At 47.6% G+C, this 10,450-nt stretch overlaps 1 long non-coding RNA gene across 1 annotated transcript; it reads left to right on the top strand.

Annotated features, from left to right (window-relative positions):
• Window positions 1-82: 82 nt before the first annotated feature.
• On the top strand, window positions 83-7,017 carry LOC132682750 (uncharacterized). The gene is made up of 5 exons (XR_009611845.3): window positions 83-193; window positions 403-650; window positions 3,302-3,436; window positions 4,265-4,370; window positions 6,854-7,017. It is a non-coding gene; the product is annotated as an uncharacterized LOC132682750 (long non-coding RNA).
• The last annotated feature ends 3,433 nt before the right edge of the window (window positions 7,018-10,450 follow it).

The following is a 10,450-nucleotide window of genomic DNA, read 5'->3' as shown; positions in this document are numbered from 1 at the left end:
TGTGGTTCTCAAGGTGGTGTGCTCACTCCAGAATTCCAGAACCTCAGCCTCTGGAAGCTTCTGCCTTCTGTTCTGGGCCTCTCTGTCTGGGATGTCTCATAGGCATCTCAGACGCCAAGTAGAAGTTTGGGAGCCACTTTAGCAGCTGTATTCAGCCACTTCCATTCCTTCTTTACTCCAAAATATACCTCAGGTCAGTCAATTCCTGTAGGGAAAATTCTGCCTTTTGTAAACAAAGTCTAGCTGTCACTGGACGGAGAAGCCATGTCTCTGATTCGTGAGTTCCCCCTTTTTCTTGAGAGTTTCTCTCTAACCATTACCCCAGCCCACAGTAACCTGGATGAGGGCCTGCTATTTTCCCTGCATCAATCAACTCATGCCTCTTTCTTCGCTTTCCTCCAGCAGAGACAAAGCCGCGCTCTTTGACAAGATTTGTTTCACTGGAGACTCAATGATAACAAAAAAGAAGTAAACGCGGGTCATGCTGTGACACAAGATACCGGGTGGGCTTTTCTCTTTGAGGCCTGCGGACCCCGCCTGGTCCCGGCCTCCGCTTCTGTATCCCCCTCATAGGCATTATCTCAGCACTTGCCAAGCAGAGTATGTGCCCAGTCTCCTTGCTTCCTCAAGTCTCCACCCAGACAGCTGGAGTAAGTTTGTCCTATTTATATGCTCTGTTTCTGCTTCTTGTTAGGACACCCATCCCCCCCTCAAATAACCGGCATTGGAAATGACCCTCGGAGGAGACCAAGTCCACTTCAGAGCCATGGTCTTGTAGCATTGGAATGAAACCAAAGTGTGACATAGTGACCTTGGTTTGCACAGTGAATGGGCACCACACCTCTGGCCGGCCTCGTTGCCACCTTAAGAACTGTTGTGGGGATGCCTGGGTGCCTCCGTCAGTTGAGCGTCTGACTTTGGCTCAGGTCATGATCTCATAGTCCGTGAGTTTGAGCCCCGCGTCAGGCTCTGTGCTGACAGCTCAGAGCCTGGAGCCTGCTTCCGATTCTGTGTCTCCCTCTCTCTCTGCCCCTCCCCTGCTCATGCTCTGTCTCTCTGTCTTAAAAATAAATAAAAACATTAAAAAAAAATTTTTTTAAAGAAACACAGAAAAGTGCCCACCATACTTGAATGTGCATACCAATCACCTAGGGATCTTATTAAAATACAAATTCTAGGGACGCCTGGGTGGCTCAGTCGGTTAAGTATCCAACTTCAGTTCAGGTCATGATCTCACAGTTCGTGAGTTCGAGCCCCACGTCAGGCTCTGTGCTGACAGCTTGGAGCCTGGAGCCTGCTTCCGATTCTGTGTCTCCCTCTCTCTCTGCCCCTCCCCTGCTCATGCTCTGTCTCTCTCTCTCTCTCTCTCTCTCTCTCTCTCTCTTTCAAAAATAAGCAAACATGAAAAAAAAAAAAAAAAAACAAAACTGTTCTGGCCCTTATCAGCCCTTGTCAGCATGTAGCAGAAGGCTCCCATACAATCCTTGACCACAAGCCTCCCCACTGTTGTGAATCCACAATCCTAATACTATAGAATATTGAAACTTAGGCATTCTCAAACGATTTGGTCTCGAGACTCTTTTCCACTGTTAAGAATTACTGAGGACCTCAAGAGATTTTGTTTGAGTTATAGCTGTCAAAATTTACGGTGTTAAAAATGAACACAGAGGGATTTAAAAAAATATTTATTTACTAATCACTTTAAAATTACAATAATAAACATGTCAATACAAGGAACTTTTTATTTTATAAAAAGTAATTTTTTATTTTTTATTTTTATATTATTTTATTAAATTTTTATTTAATTTTATTTTTATTTTATAAAAAGTAATTCTACTTCCCAAAACAAAAGTCTTACAGAGAAATGTGGCCTTGTTTTATATTTTGCAAGTTGCTTTAATGTTTAGCTTCAGAGTTGACCCTGGAGTCTCATAGCTTCTCCCGCATTCAGTCTGTTGTGCTATGTTGTTTGATGTGTATGTGGAAAATCTGACCTTATGCATATATGTAGTTGAAAAAGGGAGGAATATTTTAATAGTTTTCTTAGATAATTCTGGGTGTTCTTTTTTCATACTACATCTCAACTCAAGAGGTGGTAGTTTTTTTTAAAGTTTCCTTACAATGTAGAATATGAAACCACATCAATGAACTTTTTGCCTTCTTACATTAAAATCTATTCCTTTATCTTGCACTTTGACTTTATCTTTTTCTAACATCATACATGGGCCATTTAAAACAAATTGATTCACTGAGTTATATACATTTGTTCGTTTAATTAGTTAGTTAATTAATTTTTATTTTATTTGAGAGAGAGAGAGTGTGTGAGAGGGGAAGAGGGGCAGACAGAGAGAGAGAATCTTGCAGTCTCTACACTCAGTGCAGAGACCAATCTGTGGCTCGATCCCATGACCCTGGGTCATGACCTGAGCCAAAATCAAGAGTTGGATGCTCAACTGACTGAGCCACCCAGGCGCCCCAAGTTACAAACATTTTCTAAATATCAACACACTTCATTATCCAGCATTTAAAAATCACACTTGTTAATATCACCATTGGCATATCATTGGACAAGCCATTAAACCCTGGAAAGCTGTCAAGCTCGCAGTGGCAGGTGCAATTTTTCCAAGATCCTGATTCTCACGTGAAAGCTCGGATTTTGTCATGGGCAACAAATACTGTCTGTTGTTTTCCTTGAAGTGACAGCCTCATGAGATTCATTTTTGAAAAAATACCTGCCAAAACCCAAGTCTGAATAACCATCGTTTATCTGTTAGTTGCTTCCTTCACATAAAAACATGTTTTCTGAAAGGGTGATTAGTACAGCTCGCTATACTCAGCCACACAACTGATTCTTCTGGAGACAGCATGGTACTTCTGAAGGAGGCAGAAGTTATGTGCGCTCACCGGTTCAACACACACAGCATGAAAACAACCGTGCTACGCAACGGTTGAGGTTTCATAAAGTTGGTAACTTTATTGTTTTATCCCAGACTGTCTTAAAAAAAATTTTTTTTATGGCAAGTACACGATAGTGACGAATATACCGATTACCATACAGTCTAGGGTCGCTGTCTTGATTTGTGTTAAGGGACCAGCAGTTTTACTCACTGCTGCTTTTATACTATCACTGCGAATGTCAAAGGAGGGAGGAAAGGCAATGAACATCTTTGTACCGTTATGAAAATAGTTCTGACCTCATGGCATCCCTGAAACTATCTTGGTGACCCCAGGGATCCATAGTACACAGTTCGAGAACAGCTGAACTAACTCACAGACTCTCAGTGGTTTCCACTTTGTACAGGCTAAAGACTGGCTGACCAGAAGGAGCATTTTATGAACTTCGACCTTCCACCTATTCTTCTGCAGGAAGATAAATAAAGAGGACTTCTCAGGAGGAGCAGCAGAGAGCCCGGGTGCTGTCTGTGGGGAGAACTTTGTGAGTTGCCAGCAAGCCTCGTTGTGGTGGATACATCTTGAGGGAGACTGCTGGTGGGAAGGTTGACATCAGCTGGGCAGCAGTCACCCCAGGGTACCAGAGGCTTATGCAGCTCTTGGGGGAAAGTCTGCTGTGCTTTGCTTGAATTCCAAAGCCGTGCGAGCTGCCAGTTCCAACGATGACCTCATTACAACTGACTGATTGAGCGAGGCAGACATCCTCCAAGGAGATCAAGTTCAGAGTGACTTTCTAATCAAACTGCACAGCGGCACGCTGCAGCTGCGGGCAGGAAGTGTGATTTGGGTTTTGCAGATGGGGCAATGGCATTTAGAGAGGGCAAGTGAATGGACAACAGTTGTGGAGTTGTGAACTAGCTTCATAGATTCAGAGACTTCTAGGGCTAGAGGAGAAGTCAGAGATCGACCAGACAAACTGAGTTAGAAGGAGTGGAAAGGTGGCTCAGGATTCATGGGCTACTAATGCTCATGAGTTCCCTAGGCAGCCAAGCCGCTCCTTTGCCCACCCCACCAAGGTGGCTCCGTGCCCCTGCGTCACGTGGCTCAGCGGGACCGCCTCCCCAAAAGGAAGCCAGCTATTCAGTGTATCTTTGGTCTATTGACAATATTTTCAGAGAGGTCAGCAGGAAGGCTCCAAGTCACAGAGTGTTAGGTGACCCGGCAGGTGGTCTTAGCTCAGCAGCTGGAGGAGGTCCAAGATTAGGTTCTTGCAAACGGTTGGTCACTTTCCCAGGGTCAGCCAAAGACCCTGGAATGGGAAAGATTCCGAATGGCTGGGAATTGACCCCTGGCACATATCTCCCTTCCTCAGGGGACAAATATGCTTCTCTGATGTCCATTATCTCATCTGCTTCCTGCAACATCCCTGTCAGACGGATAGGACTCAGGGTTTTATCCCCATTTTACAGATGAAGAAGGTAAGTCCCACAGAAGGGACATGACTTGTTGCAGTCACATTAGTAAGTACCAGAGCAGGTGCTTGAACTCGGGCCTCAAGTCTCACGGTCCAAGGCTCTGTCCAGGAGTCTGTGCTATTTCCCCTCAGCGCTGCCCATCTGACTGTAGTACGCACAGAAGTGCCGGCAGTCATGGTCATCCCAAAAGGCATGGCTTATATTTTAGCGGTGTACATAACACACCTCTCTCAGCCTCCTTGGCCCATCTGGAATGATTCCTTCCTAAACACAAGGCACACTGACCCACTGAGGGTTGCTCTAGGACTGCCGCCCAATGGCAGTGATAGAACTTTTTTGTCTGGCTGTTCATCACTTGTGATTAAAAACCAGAGTTGCTACTGACTTTTTGTTTCGCATCGGGATGCTCTGGTGTAAAGGGAAGAGTGCCAGATTTGAGGACAGAAGGGTGGGGTTTTAGTTCCCCCGATATTTGGCAGCGGGTTACCTTTCACTCCAGCCATTTAATCTCTCTCAGCCTTAGTGTCCTCATTGACAAAAATGAGCATTAAGTATCATGTAGCCTAAGCTAGCTCGCAGGGTTTTTTTCTGAGCATCAAACGGCATCACTTTTATACAGATGCCTCGCATACTGTGAATCCCTATATAAAGGTGGGGGCCACACTCCCAGATAATTAACCATGTTTGAGCACCAAGTGGGATCTATTTTTACCTGGAAGGATGGTAGAGGTCCTCCAGATGGGCATTGCCTTCTTTAACTGGGGCCCTAGGAATTCCAACATTTGGGACATGTGAAACATGAGATGCCAGCAGCTGGAAGCAGGGCTTTGGTGGAAGGGGAGTGAACATGATTCATGCCAAATCAGCTCACCTTCCGGCAGCTCCAGTGGGATGGGTGCAGGTCCGGGGGTGGCATTTCCTGTGTGACCAGCGCAAGACCCCACAGTCCCTGTCTACAGGCTCCCACCACTCATGCGGCCAACCTCTGACCATTGTTCAAGCAGCACTGTGTACGATCTTTCGCCTGTTGGAGTGGTCCAGGCCCTGGGAGGAAGGACACGCACCGCTGGCCTTCAAGCTAGGCTCTCAGGCACTTGCAAAGAGGCGTATTCTCATGGCTTCCCCAGGGCAGCGCTGTGTTGCCGTGTTGTATGCAATGGCCGCACGTATGGCTAGAAGCAGGACTCCAAAGCCACCCTGCTTGGGTTACCTCTTCTTCTTACGTCTATGTTCCCCCCTTTTCTTGTCTTCAGTTAGCCTGGGCTGCCGTAACAAAATGTCATAACCTGAGTGGCATCTAACCAACGGGAACTTACTTCTCATGGTTCTGGAGACTGGCAAGTCCAAAATCATGGTGTCGTCAGATTCAGTGTCCAGGGAGAACCCATTCCTTATTCACAGAGGGCCATCTTCTCTCTGCGTCCTCACATGGCGCAAGGGGTGTGCTAGCACTCTGGAGTTTCTTTCAGGAGGGCGCTAATCCCATTCATGAGGGCTCCACCCTTAAGTCCTACTCACCTCCCAAAGGCCCCGCCTCCTAATACCATCATATCTTGGGTTAGGATTTCAACCTGAGGCTTTTAGGGGAACACAAACATTCAGCCAATACCAAGTACCTACCTCGAAGCATTGTTGTGAGATATAAACGAGTTTCCACGTGTACAAAAGGAGTCAGGACAGCGTCTGGATCATAAACAGACACAGGCCTCTGCAGAAGCCATGCTATTTGCAGAATCATCATGTGTAAGGGTTAGAACGGGCCTTGGATGGTCCCGTTTTACAAGTGGAGACATTAAGGTCCCGAGAGGAAAAGCAGTTTACCTACGGTCACCCAGCTGCTAGGCTGGACTACAAGCTCAGTCTTCTGATTTCAGTTCCAGGTACTTCTGTGTGATTCCCCTTTCCTGGCCTATCCACTACTTGAGTCAATCCCATAAGCCATTAAACCAGGTCTGCTGCTGATGCTATTGACCCCCAAGACATTGGTAAATGGAAGCAGATGTCTTACCACAAAGCGGACTGAGGACTTCTTATTTCTCTATCATCATGGCATTGTTTTCTGCCAGCCTGGATTCACAATTTCAAAAAGATGCCTGTGCATATTTCAATTCTGTCCTGCGATACCTCCCACTGCCCTGCTGCCTCATCGGTTCAGGCCCTCAATATCTGTCCCCTGGTTATTTGCCCTAGCTCCATATAATTGCCTGAGCAGTCTGCCAAAAACGCAGCTCAAGCATATCCCCATCTCTAAAATCTTCAGTGGCTTCCGTTCCCCACGGATCCCCTTCTGCTGGCACCATAGCTCTCTGCGCTCGTTGCCAACAGGTTTCTGGCTATGAGTTAGTTCACAGCGTCATCCTTTAGGCACCTTTTATCCCCACCCAGCCAGCCTCTTGCTGTTTTCTGCACAAATCTTGAACTTCCTTAAGGCACTGTGTTTCCTTAGACTGTTCCCTTGGCTTAGAATGTCCTCTTGTCTCTTCCAGGACTGCAGACATGCTACCCATTCCCCTACCTCAAATGTCATCTTCTCCACGAAGCCTTCTTCGTCAACCCACACGAGGCCTCAAAGTTCTTTGTGGTGTCTCTCTTGTCGCACTTACTGTGTTCTGTATTGTTTTAATAACTCCTGGGTCCCATGTCCCATGTCTCAAAGACCTATGGACAGGGGTGGGGGTGGGGGGTAGGGACCTCGTCTTTCCCAACTTGGTAATTGCTGCTGCCCATGCAGCAGTCTATATAATAAGCCTTTGTCAAATGAATACATTCTTCACAGTCTGTTATTGTAAGGGCGTCTCTGAATGATTAAGGTTAATATGAATAATTGAGGCTAATTATTAACCTCTGTATTATTAAGGCCAGTTCAGTCTCTGACTGCCTGTCCACAAACCAGTGACCTAGCCCTAGCAGCTCTATATCCACTGGAAGAATTTCCTTCTGGAACTTAAGACTGGTTGTTAGAGAAAGCACCCTGGGGGGGCAGAACCTAGATGGGTCTTTCACATTTGCAGTTGGCTTGAAGAAGGCTCTGAGGGGGAGTTGTATGGAGGCAGGTAAGGGTTGCCCCCAAACTGGCCTACGTTGTTGCAGATACTAAAGAAGCTGATTCATTCTCTAAACACAGCAAGTGTTTTATAAGTGGGCAGGCATTCATTCCCAACCAGCCTTTCACTTTTCCTGTGCTCTGTGAGTCTGGAATAACCAGCCAGTTGGCCATGGATTCCTAGGATGCTGTCTGGAAGTGAATGCTGTTGATTCTCACAGTTTGGACTTGAAAAAACTGTAATCAACTAGTCCTTTCACCATCCTGGGTAGACTTTGCCCTTCCCACCACAAGTGGCACATAGGGCTGGATCATCCTGCATCTTTCCATCTGAGTCAATAAGGGCTCTTTGAGCTCACCCTGGGCTGGACCTCATAGGGATGCCAAGACACGATTCTCATCCTCTCAGAGCAAACAGTGTCAGAAGGGCAGGCTGTAGGAGGAGAAAGCACCTGGCCTGACTCCTTTCATAGACCTGGCATCTGGCCAGAGCAAGACACACAATATACAGAGAACGTTGCATAACTGTGCGTGAGCAGGGGACAGATGGACAGTCACTGTTAGTCTTAGAAGTAGGATTGTAGGGGGCAGGCTCCCGATTCCAGAGCCTTTGCCCATTTGGCCTGGGTAAAGGCACCAACTGAATGGGGCGAGCAGGGGCTGAAGTCTAGCCCACACTCCATTTACCAAGGCCTGCTCCCTGCCATGGAACTACATCTGCCCTCCATAGGAAGGGCCATCTTTTCCATTTTACATAAGGATGCCTTCTGCCTGACCAATCTAGTGCCAAGAGGGCTGCAGGTGCCCAAGGCATGTCTTTTTCTAATTGGTCCTGTCACAGAAGCCTGGTTTTCAGATTCACACAAAGGTGTGCTAGAGGACAGTGATGCCCAACCGACCTTTCCCTAACTCTTCGACGACCTCTCACCTTCCCCTTGTAAAGATCCTCCATTAGACTTAAACTTCTTATCCAGAACTGTAGCGGTCACTCCTTTTTCTGGGTCTGAAGGCCTCTGGTGCATTCTCCTCCTCTGCAAGGCACATACTTGTAAGTACTGTGTTTCCCTGTAAGTTGATGGACCTATTGACCTTGGTTTCCACAGCTCCTAGGAGTAGCCTAAAATACATGAATGGATGAAGGAAACCTAGGAGTAGCCTGAAATACGTGAATGGATGAAGGAAACAGTTGGTTAGTTGCCATATAAATCCGACCTCTGTACTGCCCCCGGTAGTATCTCATCCACACTCCCATTCTCCCACCTTCACGCCATCTTCTTGCTGATTATTGAAGTCCTCCTCTTCTTTCCTTTTTTAAATGTTTATTTTTGAGAGAGGGAGAGAGGGCGAGCGGGGGAGGAGCAGAGAGAGAGGGTGACGGAGGATCCGAAGCAGGCTCTGCACTGACATCAGAGAGCCCGACGTGGGGCTCGAATTCACAAACTGAGATCACAACCTGAACAATGTCGGACGCTTAACTGACTGCATCACCCAAGCACCCCTGAAGTCCTATGTTTCTTTACTACTTACCTCAAGTTCTGCTTTCTCAGGAGGCCTTCCCCAAAGGAAGGCCACAGATTAACCCTCTTGGTCTTTGGTACCACAAAAGGTGTGATAGAGATACTAGTAATAGCCAAAACTACCGTGGCCCTAATATGTGTCAGACTCTGAGCAGGATTCCGTTTAGTTTCGTGCTTGGGGGGGCACTTGGGTGGCTCAGTGGGTTGAGTGTCAGACTCTTGATTTCAGTTCGTGACCCCAGGTCATGGGATCAAGCCCTGGGTTGGGCTGTGTGCTGAGCAGAGCCTACATGGGATTCTCTCTCTCTCCCTCGGCTCCTCTTCCCTGCTGAGACGTGCGTATTCTCACTCTCTCTCAAATGATTAAAAAAAAAAGCATCAGCCAGGCTGTGTGCTAGTCTGGAGGCTTGACTGGGGAAGAATCCATCTCCGCTCCAAGCTCACTCTGGTTGGTGGAATTCATTTCCTTGCAGTTTGTAGGACCGAGGGTCCTGACTTCCTGCTGTCTGTCAGCTGGAAGCCTCCCTCAACTCCCCGAGACTGGCATGGCTTCTGTCCTTAGTCTAAGCTGCCTCTTAAGGTTCGATGCTTCTGACAGCCAGCTCTGTTTTTCTTTCCCTGAAGCAAGCCTGTCTTGATGAATCGATGCCCATTAAAGGCTGGGTGAGCCCTTTGGCAAAGTAACTCTGAAGGGCTGTGAGTTGCTGTTGTCATGCTGCCACTCATTCACCTGTGCATCTTCTGCTTCTCACAGAATCCATGCCAGTCAATGTTGTTGACCATGACTGTGACAATGGCAGATGAGGGAAGCCCTTCAGCCGAGGAATGGGGGGGAAGCCCAGCCGGCAGGGGGAGGGCTCTGGCTGGGTGCTGGCTCTTTGGGGCAGGAGGGGAGCAAAGGGTGACCATGGGATAGGGGCGCAGGAAGCATGGAAGTTCTTCAGTTCCTTTTGGGATCCCAGTGACAAAAGCTCTTCCTCCCTCCCTGAGGCAGAGTGAGGCAGCAGGGCCGGCTGTGGACCCCTGGCCGTCCTGGATGCCGTCTGCCGGTGTTGCCCACTGTCCCCTCATTCCCTCCCTGTTCCCTAAGACAATGATGTGCCATCTGATTTCCCTTTTCCTTCAGTATTGGGCTGGTGAGACTTTTCTTTTTTTCCAAATGTTTATTTATTTTGAGAGAGAGAGGGAAAGAGGGAGCATGAATGGGGGAGGAGCAGAGAAAGAGAGAGGGAGAGAGAATCCCAAGCAGACTCTGTGCTGTCAGCACAGAGCCCGGCACGGGGCTCGAACTCACCAACTGTAAGATCGTGACCTGAGCTGAAATCAAGAGTTGGACGCTTAACTGACTGAGCCAGCTGGGCTCCCCACAGCGAGGCTTTCTTACCCAGGTTCTGCTGATGACAGGTCTTCTCTCGAGCATTCAATTCCCGTGAAGGCTTTTGTCTCTGAGATCACCTTTCCATTTTCCTCTCCTGTTATGATTCTTTCTTTCTGGCTTGAGGCTCCCATTGTGTAAGTTTAGT

The sequence above is a fragment of the Panthera onca genome, chromosome C2 (genome assembly GCF_046562875.1).
Source record: "Panthera onca isolate mPanOnc1 chromosome C2, mPanOnc1 haplotype 2, whole genome shotgun sequence".
NCBI classification, from domain to species: Eukaryota; Metazoa; Chordata; class Mammalia; order Carnivora; family Felidae; genus Panthera; species Panthera onca.
Note: the sequence above shows the minus strand (reverse complement) of the source record. Positions and strands in the feature narration are given on the sequence as shown.